General features: G+C 35.6%; 1 long non-coding RNA gene across 9 annotated transcripts; it reads left to right on the forward strand.

The window, feature by feature from the left end:
- Positions 1-5,670: 5,670 nt before the first annotated feature.
- Positions 5,671-10,549, forward strand: LOC136209323 (uncharacterized). Of its 9 annotated transcripts, none has more exons than XR_010677472.1 (7): positions 5,673-5,889; positions 6,089-6,287; positions 6,492-6,758; positions 7,670-8,223; positions 8,340-8,449; positions 9,857-9,939; positions 10,293-10,549. It is a non-coding gene; the product is annotated as an uncharacterized lncRNA (long non-coding RNA). The 9 variants fall into 9 exon arrangements; XR_010677473.1 differs by having other exon boundaries at positions 6,506-6,758; XR_010677470.1 differs by having other exon boundaries at positions 5,671-5,889; positions 6,089-6,758; positions 7,670-8,245.
- The last annotated feature ends 16,176 nt before the right edge of the window (positions 10,550-26,725 follow it).

Here is a 26,725-nt window from a genome sequence, read left to right on the forward strand (position 1 = left end):
TATTGGAGGATCACGTAGAGATTTTCTAATAAGACTAGCTGTATGATTAACATCCATTAATTTATTCCAAGATTTGCACACACTTCGAACGATAGAAACAGCACCAACATCTCTACTGAACAGATGTAAACTTATCTCACTTAACAATTCCGGCAGAAGTTCAGACCCTGGAGACGGTGTCTCCTCCTCCTCCTCTTCTTTTTTTGCTTGCTTTGGATTTCTTCGGCCATCTTAATTACAATCTGTAAAAAAACGGATTCTCTATTCTGCTCCTCCAAATCTTACCGCACCTTCTCTTGCTCTCTATTCAATCCGCCGCTACAAACTGATTCTTTCCTCTTCTCCGTTTTCTCTATATATATAAGTACGAATGGAAGTAATCCTAATACTAATAGTGTTGGAGAGAAAAGAAGAACATAAGAAGTGAAAGAAAAATAAGAGTAAGCTTTTCTTAATTTTATTTCTTTTTAATTTATACTTCTTCACTTTTAGGTTATACAAGATAACTATTTATAGTACGTGAAATGTAACTATTACAAATCTAATAAATAAACTTAATGACTATTAATGACTAATTAAAAATTTAACTTAACATCACATAACTTCTTATAAGTTATTCTAAAACAACTTAAGTAACTCTAATAGTTACAAGTTAATTTATTTTGCTAACAATTAAAATAAAATAAAGACTATTAATTATAAATTTATTATTTCAACAAATAGGACTCATTTAACCTTCCTAATAAGAAAAGGAATAAGTATATGTGTATTTAAATAATCTTTTCAGTAGGGTTAATCCTCACATACTCAATTGCCTTGTCTGCTTCTATTTGCTCCTCTCTTCGGGTAATAATCTCCTCTCTTTCGTTCTTTCGGTTGTCTCTGAGATTTCCTTATTATCTAAATGAAAACATTAAAAGATGGAAGTGGTGAATTATATCCTTGTATTGTAATTCAAGATGCTATAGACAGACGAAAATTAGCATATTACGACGTAGCATCTAAAAAATATTCTAAAAAAATGATTTGGGAGATTGAAAATAAGGAATTATGTTGTTGTTGTTATGGGTGGTTTATTGTACAAGATGGTACATGGAGGAATTATTATCTATTTAATCCAATAAGTTTAGAAATGATAGAGCTTCCAGATGGATTACCAAAAGATGATAGATTAAAGAGCTATATAGTTTTACCCCCAACAGATCCGAATTGCCATATCTTATTTTTCGATGAGAAAAGCAAAACTCTATTCTCTTGCAAACTAAAAGGCATGGAATTCATAAAGCAAGAGATAGAGAATGTTATATCATTGACTGTTGTTGATGGAAAGGGGTATGCTAGTTTGGTGGATGACAATCACCAAGGTTATCATGCTGACTTTACCTTTGAATCGGAGGAGAGATTTGAAATTGAGTTTGAACGGTTAATAGTAGACAAGTCATTACATGATCATTTGATGGATCACAGTCATATTTGCTGCGGTGTCCGTTATAAAGAATATCTAGTTGAATTAGATGGTGAGTTGTTATCAGTAAATGTATTGGATTCATGGGCTGAAGAAACATATAATATTATGATAGTCAAGTTTGATTTTGAAAAGAGGGAATGGATTAAAGTAAATGAGATTGGTGATTGGACAATATTTATCTCCTCAAATATAGCTATTGCTTACAATGCAAAACAAGATTCAGAGATCCAGAAAAATTCAATTTACTTCTTCAAGCAAAACGAAAGGATATGTCGTGTCTTCGATATAATAGACTTTAGTTTTTCCAAGTTTATACCGTGTCAAACTGCATCTCAAAATTCAACATTTCATTGGATCTTAACGGACATCAACAATCCAATTTAAGTTAATAATAGGCTTTTGGAGGATTCCATGTGTGTGTGTTTTTTTTTAATTTCTTTTTTTCTTTCTTTGAGTCAATAATAAGATTTATTTTCTTAATTTTCTTTCTTCAATATAATAGATTGCTGTTTCACTTTTCTCTCATTTTTCTTAATTTAAATATTTCCAACCTATGTAATTCAATATTATTAAATTCAAAGTATATAGAACTGCACATAGAATTTCTATACCATATAATAATAGATATATAATATTTCAAAATTAACCTATATTATTTATTTATATGTGCAATTTATATTAAACAAAGGAAGATTACATTATTAAACTGAAAGAAAAACCTATATTATTTAATTTTAATAACATGAAATTTCATGAAAAGTTTTTTTTCTAAGATTTTCATGAACAATGATTGGCATTTATTGATAATATAATAAATCGTAATTTTTTTTAATGATTCTACCATATTAAATTATACAGTTTCAAAATTCAACATTCAATGTATTATGTAATCTATTTAATATATATTTAAACGCTTTTAAAGGGTTACATTTGTGTTTTTTTTCTAATTTCTTTCATTTTCTTTCTTTAGTCAAAATAAGATTTATTTTCAATTGTGTTGTTTCACTTTTCTTTCATTTTTCTTAATAAATTTCATAAAACAAGTAAAATAACTAATTTTTTTAAAATAAAAATAAAAAAACCCATCAATTTCATATCTAATCAAAATAAGGTTTAAAGCGTATTCAGAAAAAGAGCAGCACATTAACATTAAGTACATTCTCTAAAAAACATTGGAAATACTAAAGCTAACAAATGCATTAGGAGTAAAAAAATTTATCCTAATTTATATTTTACTACCTAAATTTCATTTTGTCATAAGACTATATATGAAGTAATAATGATTAGACAATTTAGTACACTTTACCGGTCAATACCGATGAGCCCGCCTGTCCGGCCCGAGCCCAGGCCCATTTAGCCGGGCCTGGACACATAAAATTAGTGTCAAGTCCGGCCCGGTCCGGTCCAAGCTCGATTAAGTCCGCCTAGTAAATGGGCGGGCCTGGGCTATGTAAATACCCGACGGGCTTGGCCCGGCTCGGCCTGTTTTATATATATATAATCCATAAAAACCCTACATATATAAATTTATAGATAATTAAGGTTGTTTTTTTTATAGGATTTGATTATAAGATAAGGTTGAAATTTAGTGGTTTAGGCTTAAGTGGAGGTAGTCATTGTCATTTATTGAATTGTAACTTGTAAGTAGAAATAGAAACTAAGATCATATATGATTGTTAGTTTTTCAGCTAAATAAGTAGTATTGAAGGAGAAATAATTATGCAGATTTGTTTTCTTTTATTGTTGGTACTATTCACTCGTGCATTCAGAGAAGTAAAAGTAAATTGTGAAATTTTTGTAATTAGGTTCATATTGGAATAAAGATACATTTTGACACAAAAAAAATAATCAGTATTTTTCTAAGACTTATTAACTATTATGTTTATTATTATTTATTAAAAAAAGTTAGTATTTTATTTTAATTGATTTTTTTAATATAGATATGGGCTTGGGCGGGCGGGCTTGGGATTCATTTTTTAGGCCTGAGCCCGTCCGAGCCCGACTATATTAGTGAGGGCTTGGGCTGGGCTTGGACTTATCAGATTTGATCACAAGCCCGACATGTCCGGCCCATACCGAGGTTTACACTCAACTAATATAAACATACAATACTATCATTTAATTAAAAGCAAAATACTACCTTTAAATATTTTTATGTTCCAAATTTTAATTCTCTCTCCAAACCTAACCTAACATTCTGAAGCTGAAGATAATTTGCCCTAATAGAGAGCACTTGATTGAGTGTTTGGTGAGATGACAATGACTTTGATAATTTTAAAGAGTTGAAGTGATTGCTTAAAAATTTTAGGCCTAATATTCCCTCAACCCTTTTAACTTGTCCAAATTGGTCATGTTACCCTCCAACTCATCGAATGTCCTATTTACCCCATTAGCTCCATAAAAGTGGTATTTCTCATCCCTCCATTTTCATTCTTCAGGATTAAAAATGACCGGTGTAATTGACGCGCTTGAAGTCTGACTCCTCAAATTTCACATTTCAAATTCGGTCAAAATAACCCTATTATTGATTATGGGCACGAATTAGCTCGCCCAAAGCCCGAACTGCCCGGGGGTTCCCCAAACCCCGACAATTCCAACTCAAGAAACTCATAACGCCCAACGGACCTGTATATCAGGTCTCGCCGATTCCTTCATCCACTACAACAAATGATTACTTGTGCCACAAATTATGCCACGAGAATTTCAAATTTGTGGCATAGTTTATTTTAGCCACGGGAAAAATATGTTCCACCACAAACTTATGATCACTTGATATATTTATGCCACATATGATTTTTTCTGTGGCAAATCTACACTTGTGTCACGAAATTTGCCACGGTAATTTATTTCTCGTGGCAAATCTATTTATGCCACGAGAAAAATTTGTTCATGGCATGAAATTACTTTAGCCACGAGTAATTTATTCGTAGCAAAATATTTACTCATTTTAAAGTTAATTTCTAACATTATTAATTTGTTGTTTTATTTAATATATTGGCGGGGAGACAAAAAAATCATTTGCCTTTATATATTAATGGCTTAAAGTGTTATTTAGTCCTATCTTATTTAAATTTTTTATCATTTGGTTCTTAAACTATCATAATTTCTGAAATTTTACCCAATTTGGATAGAGATTTGACAAACTTATCATCCCCTTTATATGTGGTGATGTTTCACTACAAGAATATTAAGTATTAACGAAAAAAATAAAGAGAATAATAAAATATTCTTATTAAAAGTATAATCTCAATATACAATTTATTTATTAAATTTTATTTTATTTTATTCTCCCTCATACTTTTTTTACCACACTACTAAATTCTACTCTTCGTGCTACCAAAAATTCTACTCTTCCTTATTCTTATTATATTTTATTCAGTTTAACAATAATAGTAATACCATTTATCCTCACTAATCTGTTTTGAAACTTTTCCCCAAATCTTTTAGTTTACCGCCACTCTTTCCCCTTAATTTTACTGCTCCATTCCTTTACACTTTGTTTGGATGGGGGTTAATCAAGGTAAGGTAAAGTAAGTGGAGAGGGATTACCTTATTTGTTTTGAGGGTAAATTGGAGGGTAAGGTAAGTGAGGGTAGGTGAGGAAAAAATATTCCTTCATTTTCTTTACACCCCAATTTGGAGGGGAAGCATGGTTAAGTATTTTCTGTTGATATAATTACTCTCATTCTTTTTGTCTCTAATGTTTTCCGCATGGTTAAGCATAATACTAATGTTTGAATAATAACTCTTTCAAACTATTGACTTGAACCAAGGATCGAACCAGATGAAAATCTCTACCACCCCCATTTTTGTTTTTATTATTTAAACTACTAGTATGTTGAATATTTTTTCTGTGTTTCCTATGCAAACATCCATAATTTAATTCAGTGATATGGTTTATTCAATTTGGTAGAGTGGGGACATCAAAACTTCTGTGGAATGCAAGACTGCAAAACTTGTAAATAGAAAAAGACAGTACCGAATCAAGTGGTGAGAGAAATGAATAATTTATTTAAAAGAGTAAAGATATAAGAGTAATTTTATATATAACCTTATCTTACTTTATCTTCAAACCAAATACAATTATATCATTTAACCATCACTTACCTTACCTTCCATCCAAACACAACAAGTTATTTTATAAACCTCACTTACTTTACCTTACTCTACCTTACTTTAATTAATCCTCATCCAAACAAGCCGGTAGGCTTCCCTCCATTATTTCTCCCAAAACTTCTTACAAATTCCCTATTCCGAAAATTCAATTGAATCACGACTTCATATGCTGAAACCTAAACCTGAACATCATTATTCAGCGAATGACCGACTTTTGTACTTGCCTCAGAGAAAACGGCCCCTTCCCTTTTCCCGTCTTCTGTTCTCCTGACTTCCGTTCCACCTTGGTGTTCGGCTGGCTTCAGGTTATCTTCTTCCCTTACCTGAGTGTTTAATTTCAAGTCCCTTTTAATTTCTGGGTGTCTTTAATAAGATTGTTGGGTTTATTTTCTACTCGGACTTTTGTTTTTTTTTTTACTTCGATTGGGGTTAAGATATGGTCATGTTGCATCTATTTTTACGATTTTCAATGTGATACCTCTTTGTGTAAATTGCATTATGTAGGCATACTCCGTCAGTTCTATCCTGAGCAAGCCGTGGGTTTTTTATTTTAAGAGATTGAGAAATGGTTTCTCCCCGAATAGCTATACTTTTGTTTCACTCTTTCGTTGTTGTGTAAAGATGGGGTGTGCCCAATCAAAACTTGACCAATTTCAATAATCATTTGGCTCCTTGTGATTTTTCATGGTCTTATTGTGTTTAGGTAATTCTATTTTCACTAAAGGGGTAGTTTTCCGTAAGTTAATTGTTTATTTGCATTGGTCATGTTTATAGAGATATACTTAATCTATTATATTTTCTTGTTTTAACTTGCAATTTCTGGACATTCTTTTTGGCCAAGTTAATTTTCTAACCACTTTAAACTATGAAGATGGAATTGTGCCCACTTTATTTTGCTATTCCTCAGAGATTCAAATCCAGCCTTTACGAAGGCATTGCTTTCAGGAATAGGGCCCTCTAGCTGGTTGTAGGAGATATCAACAGATGTCAAGTTTGACATGCCATCAAATGTTGACGGGATAAGACCAGAGAGCTGATTAGGGGAGAGATTCAACTTGTCGTGGTTAGTATTTTCGAAGTCTAAACCTCTCATCTCCGCTGGTCTCTTCGATTCCCTTATTATTGTATGCTTCATCAAACACCTTTTGTTGCTCTCACTCTCAAGCCACTTGAGGTAAATGCTTTTGGTACATCTTTTCCTTGTTTGATTTTAAAATTTTATGATGTAAATGAATGGTAAAATCAGCTTTTCATCACTTATAAAGCCTTTTGCGATATAATTCTCTGTTTCGCCTAGGAGAAATTGGGTATTCTTTTGATGTTTGCATCCATTTTGTATTCCACAGCATTGAAGCTAACTTTAGTTCCAAATTAACAATTTACATATTGTTGAATAAAATTGAATGAATACAAGAAGATTAAGAATTTTTTACTTATTTTGTAAAACAAAAAACCAAAATATGATTAGCCGATTTAGACTTGATTAAGTCATCAGTCCCTTTTGTTGTTCAGAATTTGGTACAAGGCATTGAAATAGTCAAATTTATTGTTATATGATAAGAATTGGTTAGGATTGATTTGGGATGCATAGTTATGTATATATGATATACCTTTTAAATGGGTATTTATAGTGCTGACGTGACATAACAATTAACATAAGCCACATTGTCTCCTAATGTTGTATTTAAAAGACAAATTAACTCTTTCTTACCAATTTGTGCCAAAATGTGATTTTGGACATTTAGACTCTAATCATTTAAACCATCCCACTCCTTCACATTCATTCAACCAATCAGATGCTGCATAATAGACAAACTAACTTGTTTTATAGAGGATGTCACTCTATATATAACTACATTCTCTGCATGTGCTTTTGGATTAAATTGTCTTTCAAACACAAATTTGAATGGCAAACTGTGCTTTTGTTGATTGATAGCAAAATTCACACCCTTCTAACCCTTCCTGTCATTAGCAGTTACATCTTATCTAAATTATCGACAAACTGTGAAGTGTTTAGAAAATGAACAATGAACTTGGTCCGATCCAACTAAGAAATGCTTAATCTAACCTCTAATATGATTGTAGCTCTCAGCTACAAATAGAATAGAGACATGGATGCGTTTTTGAGGATTGGACTGAAGGGACCATTTATTTCCCTCCCACATACAAGTACTCTAACAACTCAGACTGATATGCTGGGGATGACAGGCTCCCAAAGGGAAAGCGAAGAACACCAGCCTGGTAAATTACCTTTTCTTATTATTTTTAACTTCAAAAAGATAATGGCAATTTTCTTGCAGTGTATAAAGCCATTCGGTTGCTCTTGTTTGTGGTGCTATGTTATAGTAGAATGTGTAATTTTTTAACTGACAAAAGTAACCAGTCAAGACACATACATGCAAGTGCAATTGCATATTATGATATGGAAGAGGCCTCAACCAATTTATAATGTATTCATGGCTGAGAGGTTGAGTCCATTAATTGAAACCGTATTAGAAGAAGCATGAGTCATCCTAGAATTGAGGTGGCAGAGATTGTTCCTCGCACACTTGGATACACATGGCTAAATTTCTTCTAAGAAATGGAAGTTTTCGTCATGTGCCAGCCATTGTATGCTCTAGAGAATTGAAACATGATAGGTAATTTTGCACTATACCATAGGTAAAATCTATAACAAGTTGCATTGTGTTGACATAAAATCAACAACTTGTTAGTTTCTAACATATGTGATCCTGTTTTTATGTTCTGTGTGCAGAATCTACTCAAGTACATCCTTCACTACGTGGTACAGGGTGCAATTGCTCGAATTTCAATTCATGATTTGCGTTGTTTGAGTGTTTTCACTCCTCACTCTCCTAAAGCGGGGTAAGTTATATGGAATTTCTATAATCTTATCAATTTTCTGAAATTCATGTGGGTTTCGCTCGAACCTATTGATCTTATGGATTTCATGGTTTTATTTGTGTGTTTATTACAAACTGATGAGAATTAATGCTTTCATGTGGTTAGCAATCAGTATCAGGAGTGTTAGAAATTTGATTGATTTCCTAGAGTTCAAATTTTACTGTTAATTAGAAGTGTTAGACCATGTGTACATACAATGAATTTTACTATTGATTAGCAAATATGATGCACAATGAAGAAATTGAACAAGAGAATAAAGTTTATGTGTATTTATTATTAATTTTAAACATAACTTAGCTAACATTAGTAGGCATATTTATTGGTGATAACAAAAAAAATTATTTCTCTTGACATCTCCTAGAGAAAGATAATTGGATAAGGGAAAGCATTTATAGACAAATTTGTCATTTTGATTCATGTAATAATTTGATTATTAGACAAAACTACCTAAGTCATGGAAACTCCAATAATCCTGATGGATTATTCTAACATATTGATATATTGAAACTCTAATGAAACTAAGAAACTTTGGTTTCTCTTGCCATTGTCATGGTTTCTTGAGTGTTTTCGGTGAATCATTGAATCATTAATTTGTTATTTGTCTAATAATGTGCCTTGTGATTTTCTCGGCATTCAAATAGTGGTCAGATTGAGCCATATTCTTGTGATATTGTATCTCTTACTAGATCATTAATTACAGTTTTGGCTCTACCATTTTGAACGTGTAACATTTATTTTCTCAATATGCACATTGGATATATTGTTATCGAAATATGCCTTACGATTAACATTGCAGAATTTGAATTAAGTGTAAGCAACCATAAACTGAAATATTCTTAATTAATAATTCAAATGTAGCTTTTGCTTTCTTGCTTCCTGCTTAATTTTCTTTTCTTTTTTCTGCTTTTTTGCCATTATCTTCATCTTTGTCTCCGGTATTGTTAGTTGGCATGATTTGAGATGCAAGTGAGAATGAACATGCTTGAGAAAAATAAACCTCAATCTCTGTCTGATCTTTGTTTTTGGATATTTCAATTACGCCCGACCCATATAATTAAGTCAAATTTAGTACCGTGTCTTTTCCGGCAGCCCATGGGATTTGTATTTGCACGATACAAAAATGAATTAAATTGCTTGATAGACTCCTTTTACAAATACTTCATTTCACTTGCTTTTTGTTCAATAATTTCTATCTTGTTCTCCTTCTCTTTCTCATTTCCATTTTTTACATAGGACTTCACTTGATTACGTAACACAGGTTTTGGCCGTTCTTTCTCTTTTATTTTATTATGATTGCAGTAATATCAGCTACTTGTTTCTTTTCTTTTCCAGCATTTTAATTCCTTGTTTGGCTCCACATTTGTACAGTTGATATCCTCTCAATCATTGGTGATTCCACTTGCCTTGTTGTTGTTACTTTCTACCATTGGATGAGGCCCTATCCATTATAGGTATGTATGTAGTACATATTTGTTATTTTTTTTTTTTTCTTTCCAAAATGCATACATCTATTTATTTATTCTGCTCAAGTTGGAACATTTGCAATGCAATGTATGAATATATGATAACTAGTAGTTGTGGATAGGAAATTACAGATTTGAGTTCAGAATTTTAGAAATCACTGGATTAGTAAGATTTACTCCTATTTGTCAAAATTTTATGGATGTATGGCTCTTTATTGCCCATAGTTTTCCATTCATTTTTTATTTGTATTGATTATTATTTTTTTCCATTTTGTATTATGAGTCATGTCGAAATGTTGTTGGGTAAAATCTAATTAGTTATGTTGAATGGTAATATGCAGGTCGACGTTCATGTCCGTGAATATTTTAAGGGATGCATGGAGTTTTTTTATTGGTAAATAGCATCTCGGGCTTACTAATTATTTTAATTATGTTAAATTCTATAGTTTCTGCCGCTCTTATTCGTGTGCATGGTAAAATCAAGAAACATATATTTTTTTGTTGGATATTTTGCTTTGGATTTTTTTCACTAGGAATTTTTTGTTGGATGATAAAATGATTGATATTTATTTAATAATTATTTATTTTTGACTAAGAATGATTCAAATTTCGGATTTTATTTATTTTCTATTCTTTTGTTTATTGATTTTATTGTAGCTCTCTTCAATTCAAAAAGTTCATATAATAATAATAAAAGAGATTAAAAATTAATTAAAAAATTATTAATATTTAATCTAGTTTGCCATGATTATGTTCGTGGCTAATAAGGTTTCTAGTTACGAGTGTTCTATTTTTGTCACGTTATGCTCGTAGCTATGTAAGGTTTCTAGCCATGAGTGTTCTATTTTTGCCACAGTTATGCTCGTGGCAAAGTGGGGTTGATTGCCACGGGCTACTATGTCTTGCCACATGTATTTTACTCTTGCCACGATTTTACTCGTGGCAAAAGGATATGATTAGCCACGGTTTTTCTCGTGGCATAAAAACCAATTTATGCCACGACCATTATTTTTCCGTGGCAACTACCTAGCCACGATCACTTGTGCTACGGAAGAATTTTCGTGGCTAAATAGTGTAGCCATGGAAATACTATACTTGTGCCACGATTCTAACCGTGGCACAAGTGATGATTTGTTGTAGTGATCTCAAGAGTTGTTCTATCCTTACTTACCTCAGAAGAGAACAAACCCCCATTTTTTCCAACCTCTTCAGTCAATTGAACATCCTTCTGAACTATATGACTAACCTCATTCAACACACCCTCCCTTCGTCGTTTTTTCTGTTATATAATCTCCAACTCCTCTTCCTCATTCATATCTATGTTCACATCACATGTAGCCCCTCTAGAAAAAACCTTAGCCCCTATTAGAATTTGATTACTCAAATCCCCTGATCTTACAGTAAATGTTGGTCTATTCAGGATAGTTGTACCCTTCTCAACTGGCTGTTGTGGTTGTATTACAACATGTTGTTGACTCACAACCATACTTCTATCACTTTCAGATTGTGAGGATTCAATAATTCCACTTCCCCCAACATTCCACAGCCACTTCGATCCACCATAGTTACTTCCCCTTAAAGGTGCTCTCAACCAACCCCCCCCCCCCCCCCCCCCACTCCATTCTCCCACTACTCCCGAAAACTCACATAAACACCCTCCGTCTGAGATTTTTTTGATTCATTTACATCTTTTAAGAGGTTTTTGCACATCCAAAAGTACTCGAATACGCATATAGTTCCGTCGCCCTCCAAAATTATTATGCGGATCATATTCAATAAATGTTCCCATAAAATTTCCCAACATCTTCCCTGCTATCTCAGACATTAAACCAGGAGGAATATCCCATACCTGAATCCAAAAAGGAGCATGATGCAATTCGATCTCTGATGCCTCAAAACCATTCGGCCATTCATCCCAATACTAGTAAGTGATTATCAAACGACCAAGGGCCACTGGCAACCACCTTATCCCTATCCACAACATGAAAAAATTCGAAACAGAACAGATTGGTTTCAATTTCCGTAATCGATACCCCCCTTCCTGGACGCCATAGGTCAGCAAGTTTATTTCTCATTACAATAAAGTTGATCGACTTCGTTGTAGTGAATCTTCCAATCATACAGAGTTGGCTTCGCACAGCAACATTCGAAGAAATTTCATCCAAAAAATTGATCTCGTCTTTCTCATCATCCACGATAGCCAAATCCTTCAGTATTCGCTCTATCGTAACAGTACCACCTGAACGAAAAACACAACAATACCACAAAAAACAACCACAAAACACCCTAATCGGACAACCGCAGGGACAATCGGTGACCAACTCTTACCCCGAAGAGAACTCTAACCCCTTACAGCAGAGAGAGAAACCCCTAAAGTCTAGTAAGACTTCATCATCTTCAGTTAATCATAGGAAGACATACCTTGAGACAACGTCCATAGATCGGGGCAAGGAGGGCCTCTCAACGACGGCAAGACTCAGGCGGCGGCAACCCTCTACGGTGATCACACCTTAATTTTATGAAGTTTTTATTTGTTTAAACATCAATATTCATAACTATGTTACCATTACTAATGAATTTCAATAGACTCTTTATGATGTAGATTGAAGTCAGTGAAGGTTTTAATCGTAAACCAACAAAGATTACAAACTTCTCTAGCTTAACTAGAAAGTTGAGTAAACCCACAAGGATGAACCTTGGTGCTCCAATGGAAGCTTTCAATATCAATATTATCAAAGTTACAAATCCTTACAAAACGAGAGGCTTAAATACCCCCCCAAACATATGAAAAAGTACTAAAAGCCCTTGAGTAGGGTTTCCTAGTAAAGCATAACAATAGGGGTAAAATGGGGACTCTAGGGAATAATGGTAGTTCAGTAATAAAAGGACAATGGCAAAGTAGTAATTAACATAAGTGAAATGGTCCCCCTTTTCATGTTGAGAACTTGGAGGGGAAGCAATCTCCAGCGTGGTACGCCCCGTGTACCTGGGCTTACGCCCCACGTGTATGAGTCCCTGAGCTTGGGGACGCTCGTTGATGCTCCTTACGTGTGGCGTCTTTCGGACTGCGCCCCGCGCAGTTCGACTCCTGGGCTTGAGCCTCCGTAGGGTAAGGTATACGCGTGGCGCCTTTGGGGTCACGCTCCACGTAGTTAGGCTCTTGAACTTGATGGTCATATGGAGTGGGCTCTTCGCGTGGCGTCCGAGGCGTACGCCCCGCGTACTTGTCTTCCTGAGGTGACTCTCGCTCGAAACTGCTACCCGCGCCTCACATGCTTTTAGGCATGCCCCACGTATCTGTTTTAGCGTTGTTGCTCTTGTTGGCCTCCATTGGTTCCTCTCGTGCCTCATGTTTAATACCCGGGTTCGTCTTCATGTTTGAGGACAAGATGCCCTCATCATTCTTCCCTTCTTTGAAAGAGTCGGACTCGGTCTTGGATTCCGGGGTTGGTAGCGCCCCGTCCGGCTTCCACAAGCTCAAATCCTGCACATTAAAAGAAGGAGACATCTTCCCAAGCCAATTGGGGAGGGTTAGTTGGTAAGCATTTGCACTCTTTTTCTTCGTGATCCGGTAGGGGCAATACTTCCTCGGTCTCAACTTGCTACTTGGGGCGTGCATGAGCCGCTCTTTGCCTAGGTACACCATCACCTCATCTCCAACCTCAAACTGCGTATCTCTCCGATGCTCGTCCACCTTGGCCTTAACTTTGCTATTTTTCTTCTCAATGCTATGTCGGACTTCTTGGTGCATTCTATGATAGTCGTTGGCCAAGTTGTGGGCAGCTATACTCTTCATCTCCCCCTTTGGAATCTCTCCCAAATCAAGTAAGTGGGGTGCTTTGGTGTACACGATCTCAAAAGGTGACCTCCCGGTGGTAGAACTCATGACGGAGTTGTAAGCGAATTCGACTTGGGCGAGCACATAATCCCACATCTTGGGCTTGTCTCGGCATTTACTTCTTAATAGATTTCCCAAAGTCCGGTTCACCGCCTCAATTTGTCCATCTATTTGGGGATGAGCCGTGGTACTAAACTTCAAGGTATTCCCGAGGATGGCCCAAAGAGTCCACCAAAAATGGCTAACGAACTTGGTGTCCCTATCCGACACTGTACTCTTTGGAACCCCATGTAGTTTCACCACCTCTCGGAAGAACAGCTTGGCAATGGCGGTGGCGTCATTCATTTTTCTATACGGAATAAAATGAGCCATTTTTGAGAATCGGTCCACCACTACGAAAATAGAGTCCATCAATCGTTGTGTCCTCGGTAGCCCCAACACAAAGTCCATGGAGAGATCCTCCCAAATGGTTTCGGGTATCAGGAGATGCATGCATAGTCCGACATTAGTGGCATGCCCCTTGGATGTTTGACACGTCTCACATCGCTCCATGATGTATGCCACGTCTCTCCTCATCCTAGGCCAAAAATATAAGTAGCAGTGGGTGCCTAGGAACTATGGAAACACAGGAATGAAAAGGTATGGAGCCAAGACAGGGGCAGCGCTAGAGGCGTAATGCTGCAGATACGAAATGAGCTGAGGGAGTGGAAACTTGCGAAAGAAGCCCGGATCGTACAGCGGCAGCAGCTCGCAACAGCTGCTCCGATTAAGTGGCTTCATCCGGTTGAAGGCTCACTAGCCTGTAACGTTGATGCAGGTACATTTGAGGAGGCATGATATAGTTCTATTGGTTTTATCGTCCGCGATGCTACGGGGAGGTGTATCTATGCATTCCATGGAGCTCTAGCATGATATAGTTCTATTGGTTTTATCCTGTCATGGCCGAAGCATTAGCATTGAAGGAAGTGCTCTCATGGATCAAAGGAAGCCAACTCAGGAATATAGACATTCGCACAGATTGTCTTTCCATCGTTCAAGCACTTCAGAGTCAACAATTTCACAATTCTTACTTATCAGATATTCTTTCAGTTATTTTTTCTTTATTACAAGAGGTAGGTTCAATTACAATCTCTGTTGTTAAACGCTCAGCAAACATAGCGGCCCATAGTTTAGCTCGGGCGGTTGTGTCGGAGTCTGTGCGTGGGGAGTGGGGATATCCACCTCCCTTCCTTACCGATGTTCTTTTGACCGATTCGGCCCATTAATTTAATTGATTCATTCTTTCAAAAAAAAAAAAAAACGAACAATTATGTATATATATTATATACTAATTTGGAGTATATTAATATGTGAGGTATAATTCTTCAAAAAAAAAAAAACAGAGGTATAATCACGTGATTGAATGAGTCTTTTTTTTTAATAAAAACAATTAAATTCAATTGATTCAAAGTTTTAGCTGGCCTTCTATCAAAAAATAGTAATAATAAAAGTTTTAGTTGGCCTACAAGTTATGCATTTCCTCAATTAAGTTTATCCCACATCGGAAAGTAGGAGCCAAATAAATGGAAAGTACTCCTATAAATACAGTTTCAAGACAATCAGATACAATTACCTCAAAGCAAGCGGTGGGAAGCTGTTTGTACTGTGGGTATAAAAGTATATTTGTTGAACCGGGGTCACACCGGTTACCGGTTGAACTATCGGTTTTTGGTCTGATTCTGGTTTTATTTGGTTTGTTGCAAATGCAACAAATTAGTTGAACTCGTACTGGAGTTTTGGCCGGTATTCGATTGAATCGGTTGAACCGGCTGGTCCGGTCTGAATTTTATAACATCGTCTATAACTTAAATCTTCTTCCGCATTCCATCACTCCACATATCGTGATTTTTAATTCCCCTATATTAGCACGTTCCATTCCCCATATAACTTAATTTCTATTTCCCTGTGAATTAAATTAGTTAGAATTGGTGGGATTTGTAAAATTCAAATTTAACCCTCAATTCTTCTAATTCGTATAATTAAACCCCATTTATCGCATTTTTATCCCTATTTATTATTTATTATTGCAATCACTTCAGTATATATAACCAATCTTGGTTCTTATAAAAATATAAAAAGGTTGATTTAAAGATATTATCTCGGGTCTAATAAAATTAAATAATGATTTTAAAATGTTATACCGAAAAATACACAAATACGTAGATGTATAAAAAAAGCGTAATCCAAATTAACAAACATATGTAGTTAAAATTGTAAAACAAATAAAATGGAAGTTTGACAACAAAATAGTAATTAACTATATATTATCATTGTTATCTGGAACAATGGGGATTATTATCATTCTTATTAGTTTGATTATATTTTGTTATTATTATTTATAAAATATATTTAATAACTTTGTCCAATCATCGTAGAACTAAACAATATCAATGGAATTAAATTATGTTTTCAAATGGAACAAAAAAAAAAGAAATAAATAATCATTCTCATTCTGATTCCATCCCATTTCAATTCAGTTTCCAATTCTCAATCCGAAGTTTGTACCATACACTCCTTAAATATTAAATGTTCAATCGAAAAGAAAAATAATCTCCTTAAATATTAAATGTTCAATCGAAAAGAAAAATAATTAATAACAAGAAGTAAGGAAAACATGATACCTTTCCCTATTGAATTTTGCATCAAAAATTAAAGGTTTATAGAAACTTCTTTTTCCACATTTATCTATTATTTAGTCCTTGAAGCACTCTTTTTAATTTCAATGGTAACAAAGGCCCGCTATTAATTTAAAGCATCATTTATTGGTTTAAAATAGGGTTAAGGTGTAAAAATACTTCTAACATTTTGGATCAGGAGCAATTTTACCACAACGTTTAAAATGATGCAATTTTATCCCTAACGTAGGAAGTGAAGAGCAATTTTACCCCCAACGTTGATAAATTGGGTCAATTTGAGAAATAATTCATCAAACTGTTTTCTCGGTCATAAATCTTGTCATCTACACTTCACACGTGCGTCACTTTATCAGTAACAAATCACAAACATATATTGGCATGTGAAAAAAATAATAAATAAAAAATATACTGTCTTTTATACGAATTAGGCAAAAAAAATTCAAAAAATGCACCGATTTTTTTTTCGTAGGAAAGGGAAAGAAAAAACAACAAAAACCCAACAACTAACCCGGGATTAGCCTAGGAAAGCTAACCCCCACCCAATCATCAGACAGGATCGAACAAATATTAATCTCCAATTCTATTATTAAATTACAAAAAAAATGAAATCCTTTTTTAGAACGAATTGATATGCAATTGGTGTAAAATAAGAAACAAAAATATATGTATTTTATAATAGTGTCTGGAATTGACCCATATTATCAATGTTAGGGGTAAAATTGCTCTTGGCTATAAACGTTAGGGGTAAAATAGTACCATTTTAGACATTAGGGGTAAAATTGCTCATGACCAAAACGTTATATGTATTTTTGCACCTTAACTCTTTAAAATATATTGTTTCTATTATTCTAAATTTATGATAATGGATGTGAAATAAAATCATAGAAAAAAAAAGTAAATGGAAAAATAAATTGGTGATAGTGATGAAATAAAAGATATTAATTAATATCATTCCAGTCAACTCTTAGCAAAAAATACTTAAAACAAATACCACAGTACTAAGTTTTTTTTTATTAATGATATTATTTTAAGGTTGAACCTATTTTTTCTTCTTTCCTTTTAAATATTTTTGCAGTTCGGCAGCTTTTTGAGTGGCCTCCATTGCCTTCCTTTGAGCACCTTTTCTCTCTAGGTCTCTCTTTTTCTGCATAAATGAAATTCCAATGTAAATTTACTTTAGAATAAAACCAACACACAATAACTAAACACAAACACAACATAGAATTTAGGATGGTATAATATTAAATTAATTTATAGTATTTGAGTTTCAATCCAATCCAACCCACTATTATGGGTTGGTTATTAAAACCAACACAACCTAGTAAATACTCAATTAAAATAAGTAGAATTGGGTTGCTTTTCAATTCAAATATTTCTATGTTTTTTCCTTCTTTAGTTTTCAATTTGAAAATAATTTTATTATAAAATATTATTTTAATTGACGTAATAAATTAAGAAAAAATTAGAAAAAAAAATCTTGTAATTTAGGTCTCGTTTCTTATCTGACCAAACTAACCCATGTGATAAACATGTTGGGTACCGAGTTAGTCAGCCCATGTAATAAATAATAGACTTGTTTAATCAATTTAACAATTTGTGAAAAAAATTAAAAAGGGAAAAAAAAGAGAAGTACTGAAAATGAAAGAAAAACGTGAAAAATGGTAAATACATAAAAAAAAATGAAACAACAAGTGAAAAATGAAAAGAATGTGAAAAACAGATTAAAAGATAAAACAGAAAAAGGTGAAATATGTGAAAAAGTGAAAAAGTGAAAGAACGAGATAAATATGAAAATTGAGAAAACTTGAAAATGGAAAAGTGAAAAATGAAAAAAAAAATAAAAAATAAAAAATGTGAAAAAAGACGTGTTCCTATTTTTCTTGTAGTCCTATTTTTTTATTTTTGCAGTTCACGTTTTCCTTTTTTTATTTTTTAAATTTTCCTCATTTTTATATAATCTTAGAATTATAAGATTTCTTGATGTAATGTCCATAATCAAATCCGCTCACCTGGCAAATTTCTCGATGAAATGACCCTTGAGTCACAAATAGATTCATTGAATTATTGCAGATATTGCACTTATAAGAACCCTCTTCACTTTGTTTTTTTTTTACCATTATTTTTTGTCATTTTTGCTGAGTGATTTTGGAAGAATGACTTCTAGCTAGTTTTTTCTTAATATATAATGAATGACAACCTTATATTTATCCTAAAAATGAATTTTAATTACTTGTAACGGTTTGTGACAAAAGTCAAATATACACATGTAAGGAAATTGATTATAAGGTTTACCTATTAATATGAAATTCAAATTCAAATTTGAATTTGAATGTATTGCTTTTTAAGTCAAATTTGAAGCAGTAAGAAAAGTGATTATAAGATTTACCAATTAATATGAAATTCAAATTCAAATTTGAATGTATTGTTTTTCTTTTTGTTGGAGTTATTCTATGGTTACTTTGTTTAAAATAGTGTGACCGTTTTTTTTATCTTAAATAACCAATAGTAATATAATATGTATCAAATCAAAATAATGATAATAAATGTAACTCCTGCACCATAATTACAATTTCATTTATCTATAGTCACCATTCTATTCTTAAATCTCCAATTCTCGATGCCATAACATCAAACCTATATTGTTATCATTGATTTCATTCAACAGTACCAACGAAATCATCCAAAGTCTTAGCTAGTTTATTCTTTATTTATCTATAGTTACCATTCTATTCTTAAATCTCCAATTCTCGATGCCATAACATCAAACCTATGTTATTATCACCGATTTCATTCAACAATACCAACGAAATCATCTAAAGTCTTAGCTAGTTTATTCTTCATTTGAAAATAGCTACACTTGAATTTCTAGTAAAATAATAACATTTGCCTTTATCTATCTAATTTATTCTATCAATTTGGGTTGGACTTGATAGCGTATTATTATGGATGAGTTACATAAAAGTCAAGAGTGACTTAAATTATTACAAGTTTAGCATACATAGAATTTTTTTTCTAATTATGTCAAATTTATATATTTTCAAATGCAATTTATCAGTACGGACAATTTTTTAGAAAAAAAGAAAATGAACTGTTTTTAAATTATTTTTTTGAATTGGTAACCATTATTTTACAAAAGAAAAAGAGTTTTCATCTAATAGATAACATTAAAAAAGGAAATGAATTTATTGTAAATATTTGTTGAATTATGTAATTCTATGTAAATTTCTCCATTTGATTTGCATGAGTTTGGTCCAATTGATCACAGTTCCGATAAAATTGAACCGGTGAAAAATTTGGGCCTGAAGACCCAGTCAACCAATAATTTAGCAACGGAGCTGGCTCTTCAACGCGTGGAGACAAACCACGGCGCCGTCCACCGACCAACCTTTTTACAACCACTTGTTTTCCTTTAAGACGCTAAGGACAAATCATTGTTGTTGTTAGTTACCGTTAGGGTGAGTAAAACCAAAACCAAAAAACGAAAACCGAAAAAACCGAACCAAAAAACTGGAACCGAACCAAATCAGATTGCAATTTGGTTCGGTTTGGTTCTCATTTTTATGCAGTTTTGGTTTTTCGTTCGGTTCGGGTATAAACTGAAAAAACCTAAAAACCAAATTAGAGTATTATTTAGATATTAAAATAAACCTAGCAGTAGCTATATAAAAATTGAATTAAAGTATTATTAGAATTACCCATTAGAGTATTATTAGACGGTCTGTAATTAATGTACTAACGATACAATTCCTATTAATATACACTAATAGTATAATAAACAGGAAACATTATCCTACTAACAGCAATACGGTTCCTATTAATACACTAATATAGAGATATATAATTACTAATTTAGACCATAGCTCATCACCCTCTGACTCTATTATTTAGAGTATGATTTAAGATGTAGGAGTATAATTTATAAAGAAAAAAAAGAAAAGTTTCAGCAACAAACATCATAAAAGAGAAGTTTTATAAATATTAATATCTGATATTTTATATAACTTATAAACCTAAAAAAAATCCAGCAACAAAACATTATAAAAAAAAAGTTTCATAAATATTAATATTTGATTATAAACAAAGTAAACGGATAATAATATAAAACATTATAGAATTAAGAATAAAATTCCAAGGGACATTATTAATTATCTATAATTTGGTTTGGAATAGAACCAAACCGAAATAGTTTGGTTCGGTTTGAACCAAACCAAATTATAATTTGGTTCGGTTTAGTTTACAAAAATTACTCTTGTTTGATTCGGTTTTATTTGATTCGGTTTGGTTTTTGAACCGAACCGGACCATGCTCACCCGTAATTACCGTTAAACGAACGAACATTACCAGCGCATTTTCACTTGAACCTTCTCTTTTTAAAATATTGATATGACTCTATAAATACGACTCTTGTCCTCTTCCAAAACATTTCATCCTCTGTTTTCTTGTGCCAATCAAAGAAAACAGAGCCATGCCCTTTATTTTCTTAACTGAAATTCAATTTGAAGCCATGGCCCAAATTACCATCTCCAAGGCATTCTCACTTCTTCTTATCGTCGCTGCTTTGGCGGCTGTTTCTGCCTAGGAAGCTCCCGCACCGGCACTTGGATTGCACGCCGGAGCTGGGTCTTCTTGCCCATTTCTGGTGCTGTTCTTGGGGTTTCTATGGTGGTTTTTCTTTTGGGTCTGTTGAAGCATTAGAATTTATTTTATTGATTTTTTAATTATTATATTGGGTTGTCTGATAAATTTTGGGATGTGAAATTCATTCATTATTTGTTCTTGGGGTTATCCCCATTATATTTATATATACATTCTCAATAAAAATTATTCTTGTTATTTACTAGTATAGTATTGAGTTTAATCTTGTTAATTATATTCTGATGATTTTAATTAGTGATATGATAACTTGCTGGATCCGATTAGATGATCTCCACCGTAGTTACCTGCAAAACAGAACCGGAGACAGGATCTCCGGGAAAACTCTCCGACGATCAAGTCAGTTTTTGTAGGAGGGTTGGTAAATTGATAATAGTATTGCCGGAAAAATATGAACGTACCTCCCCCTCTGGCCTTATGGCTTTTTATAAGTGTTCTGAAGTAACCGCCGAGGGCGGTTAGTCCTTCTAGGCCACGTCCCTTACGTGGCAACAAACGTGTTTGAGTGGGAGTTTTAATGCTCCGTTTAGGATGTCGGGGTGGTTATTCGCTTTATCCGCTTCCTTTATTCGGAGCCCGTTTGATCTTGGACCATGGGTCTAAGTGTAGATTGGGCCCGTGTTTATGATTCGGCCCGTTTTGGCTTCGCGGATCATCACATGCCTCCCCTTTAGTTTGGCAAGAGCCCTTTAGGGTCTTTTCACATGTTATAGGGGACTCTTCGTCTTTGTCTGGATATTCGAAAGTTGTTCTTTCAAAATTCGAAAGTTGTTCTTTCCTTCCCCTGTCATTTCTTCTCCGGCGTCAACCCCTTAGTGTTCGTTCTTCTCTGTATTCTTTCCCACATGTAAGTTTTCCTTTCCGTTACTTGTAATTCGTTCGGCTCTTTACTTCTGTTCATTTTTCTTCATCAATATGTCGAACCTTGACCTCGATTTCGCACCGTTCAACGAAAATTACGTCCGCGAGGTGTCTCATGAGGTCGATGAGATGGTTGATGAAGCTTCAACCAGCTCTCTTGGGTCTGATTCCCATCCAGCCGACTTCCTCCACCTAGCGAATACAACCGATGAGGGTCTAGGTTTTGACCCTAAGAAGTTGATTCCGCCACCTGTCCCAACCCCCCGTTTATTACCGAAGAAGGACCGGTCAGGAAGCCTAGTTTGTCGCGAGACAATTGATGATTTGCGGGAGCAGTATCCTTGGCTTCAAGGTCTCGAGACCATCATTCCCGGGGAGGATAGAGGACCGGGCGACTACCCAAAGGGGTATTTCACCATTTTCGTCGCCCAGATTATCTGCGGTTTCACGTATCCGCTGGCGGATGAGATTGCTGCCGTCCTGGGCGGTTACGGAATCGCACCCGGTCAATTGCATCCCAATGGGTGGGCCGACTTAACTCTGGATAAATTTCTGGCGAATTGTTTGGAGGTTCCCTTCTCGCTCAAAATTTTCTCCAAGCTTCATCATTTCAAGAGTTCGGCGGGGTATTTCACTTTCATCCGTCAGAGAGGTTACTATGGTTTCGACGAGAAGCTGAACAAGATCCGTGAGTGGGACCGATCTTACTTCTTTATCAAGTTTAATGAAGGGAATCCAAACTTTCTTCGCTGCTGGGGCCGGCCCAATGTAAAGAGTTTGAACTTCGGTTACCCCAGTGAGGAAGAATCCGCTGTTATAAAGTTCTTGAAGAGTACGCCTCCTTTTGTATGGACGTATGATCAGGCCTTCCACATGCTAAGAAGTCGAGTGGTGATTGCCTACCGCGAGGGAGATCGCGTTGTCTATATCCCTTATCGCGTTTTTGTTCAAGGTACTTTTCTTTTTTTTTTTCATTTCCAAGTTGATGATTTCTTTTAACCCTTTGCAGGGGTGATCCTTTATCTCAACTCGCTGCAGATCGGGAGGCGAAAGCTCTAGCAAGAAAGAAGAAGCGGATGGAGGGAACAACTTCTGTTGTAGGGGCGAATTCTCCTGTGGGGACGGCTCCTTCTGTTGAGGCGGCTTCCCTTCCAATCGCTTTCGTTTCACAAGGTCCCACTTCTGTTTCTGAGGACCTTCCTTTAACTAGGAAGCGAAAGAATAATGCAGATACGGAGTCTTCTCGTCCCAGGAAGAAAAACACATCTGTATCTCCTACTGTTGGCGGTACACCCATATCTGCTTCATCAAAAGGAAAGAGCAGTACACCAATTCACGAGGTATCTTGATTTATTGTAATGTTTATTGTTCTTTATAAGCTATCTGCTGTTCTTCTGATCTCTTTCCTTATGCGTTCGCAGCCTATTCCCGATATTAGCGGATGGTGGACTAGGACCTTTGGCATGGCCGTGAGTTTCTCCTGTAAGGACATTGTTTCTTCCATATGCAATGTCCTCGGGCGACTCCCCTCGGCTTCCCGCGTGCGAGAACAAGTACCACTTCCTACTGCTATGGAGGGGATCGAGAAGCGCACCATAGAGGTATATTGTTGTTTTGGGGCTAGGAGCTTGTCATTCCTTTTCAAGGATTTTGTGTCCATAGTAATCGTATGTTTTTATTCGCCCTTTTTATTCGCGAGCCGTCTTATATGCAGATTATCAATTTCGCGGAGGGCGCTCTCCGAAGGGATGCTGAACGAGCCAAAGAGTTGGAGAACTTTGGTACTGAATTGGCGACTCAGAAGTCGCTTTATGATGATGTCCAAGGGAAGGTAAAGGCTCTTGAAGGCGCTTGTCAGAAGGCTATGAGCGAGAAGGAGGAAGCTCTCAAATCCCTCCAGGCTAAGTCCGACGAGCTGCAAAAGGTCCTTGATGATCTAAATTCATCCAAGGAGGCTCTGGAGATGAAAAAGAAGAGGGCTGAGGAGATTCTAGCTGAAGATAGTGCTCGCATCTATTGGTATGGGGAGCGAATTCATGCCGCTTATGAGCATGGACATCCAGATCGAATACTTAACCGCCCCAAGGTTCCCATCCCTGAAAAGGATTTAACTGAGAAATGGGATAAGCTGGAAGCTGAGGATGCTGATATGGATGAGGTACTCCTCTTAGATTGGCAGAGTTTTCAGGCCTCTCCAATTAGCTGCGAGATCCCTAATCAGAACGCGGAAGAAGAGGTACCACAAGGCGTTTCTCAGTCTGAGCAAGAGGTACCTCTCTCTGAAGCGGTTACTGATTCGAGGGTTGAGGATTCGCTTGAAGCAAATCCGCCCACTGGAGGAGATGAGGGAGCCACTGAAGGCGAGGAGGGCAATAGGGGTGAAGGAGAGGAAGCTGTAGCGTAGTTTGATTTATATTTTGAACTGTTGTATGTAACAAACTGCCCGTATATATTAATTTTCTTTTACTTGCCGCTTTACCTACATGTGCGATTGTCGTTTTATTCCTTGTTGCCCTTTATTTTCATATGTTACCCTTGTCTTTTGCCGACTTCATCCTTGTAATTCTTTGTAGTTAGTTTCGTTTTCGCTAGGGTGGCCAGACCCTTTTTGCAATTTTTTGAGTACTCGTTTATTCGCTTAATTTTATGCCTTATCTTATGATTTTTCTTTCGAAAATAATCATAAGGTTAATCATAAGGTTTTGCGAGTGATGCGTAATTATGCATCCGCCTTTCTTTAATAGGCAACACATTTATGTGTTTTTGTGATCATGTTGAAAAGGATCCGCCTTCGGACGTAGTATATTGAATAAATGTAATAATTGAATACCTTTATTGATAAAGAAAAAAGGCTTCTTATTACATGGGTACATAAACTGCGTGGGATCAAAGCCTCATTAAAACCTTTTATCAGAAAACCCAGTGGGAAAAACTCATAAAAGGAAAAAGAGTACTCGTCATTTCCTTGAACTACTCGGCCTGTTTATATAGGCGTAGATTCTCTAGATTCCAGGTGCGCGGGAGCTTTTTGCCGCTCATTTCTTCTATTTCAAAAGTTGATGGTCCTAGCTTCTTGGATACTTTGTATGGTCCGATCCAGTTGACACCTAATTTGCCTTTGCCTTCTCTGGATTGTATTTTATCCGCTTTTTTCAAGACCAAGTCGTTCTCGTTGATTATCACTTTTCGTACCCTTCTGTCATGATATTTCTTGATTCTATTGCGGTACACTGCCATTTGCATGTAAGCTTTTTCCCTTCGTTCTTCAACAGAATCCAATGCATCCCTAATATTGATAGGATTTTGTGTGTCGCAATAATAAATTATCCGATCTGTAGGCGACTTGATTTCAACAGGCAGGACCGCTTCGGCTCCATAAACCAGCGAGAAAGGTGTTTCGCCCGTTGCTGCTTTTACAGAAGTTCTGTATGCCCATAGCATATGGGGTATCTCATCCGCCCAACCTGTTTTTTTATCACCTAGCCGCTTCTTGATTTCCTGAATCATGGCCCTGTTGGTAACCTCTGTCATACCATTCGATTGAGGATGATTTACAGAAGAAAAAGGATTCTTGATTCCCATGCTTTCGCAGTATGTTTTGAATTTGACACAGTTGAACTGGGTGCCATTGTCGGTTATAAGCTTTTGTGGGATTCCAAATCGCATGATAATGTTCTCTCGTAAGAACTCGATCATTCGCTCAGGTGTTTGAGCGGTTACTGCCTCTGCTTCTACCCATTTGCTGAAGTGGTCAACTGCGACTATCAAGTACTTCCTTTTCTTTGTTGTTTCTGGGAATGGGCCCACTATATCGATTCCCCATGTTGCGAATGGCCATGCCGTCATTATAGTGATTTGTTCGGCTCCGGGAACATGCTTTTCATTCGCATGGATTTGACAGCTGCGACATTCCGCAACCATCTTCCGGGAATCATCCACCACCTTGGGCCAGTAATATCCCATCAACTTAACCTTTCTTGCCAACGCCGCCGAGGCTTCATGTGCGTCACAAATTCCTTCATGTAGTTCTCGCAGCACGTAGTCTCCTTCATTGCGGCTAATGCATTTCAACCATGGACATGTATACGATTTCCGATACAAAGTTCCATCTCGAATTGAGTATCTCGCTGACTGCCCAATTAGCTTTCTGGCTAAGCTTTTATCAACCGGCAAATCTCCCTGTTCCAAATATTGGCGAATGGGCATCCGCCAATCTTCATCATCTACCAGTTCTTCGATGACCATAATCTGATCGACTTCGAACGCTGGTGCCGATCTTATCTCCAAATCGCATGCTTTTTGACTCCATGGTTCTCTACTCGCCGCTGCTTTTGCCAATTCGTCAGCCTTTGTGTTTTGGCCCCGCGGAACATGCACCATTTCCCAAACGACTCCCTTGCGTGTTAACTCCTGCGTCAATCTGCCGACCTCTTTATGGTATTTTACTAGATCCTCCTGTTTCACCAGATAATTTTTTGTGATCTGATTTATCATGAGTTTAGAATCGCTGTAGATTACCACTCTTTCTGGCGTAAGTTCATTAAGCAACTTCAATCCGCATATCATTGCCTCATACTCTGCGGCGTTATTGGTAGTTTCGAAAGTTAACTTTGCCGCATAGTACAGGCGAATAACCTCCGGGCCTTTGATGACGACTCCCAGTCCAGCTCCATCTGTGGATAATGCCCCATCTGTGAACATGCTCCACTCTTCTTTTTGTGCCTTTGGACATTCGTCATCATCCCAC

The sequence above is a fragment of the Euphorbia lathyris genome, chromosome 10, assembly GCF_963576675.1.
Source record: "Euphorbia lathyris chromosome 10, ddEupLath1.1, whole genome shotgun sequence".
Lineage (NCBI taxonomy): Eukaryota > Viridiplantae > Streptophyta > Magnoliopsida > Malpighiales > Euphorbiaceae > Euphorbia > Euphorbia lathyris.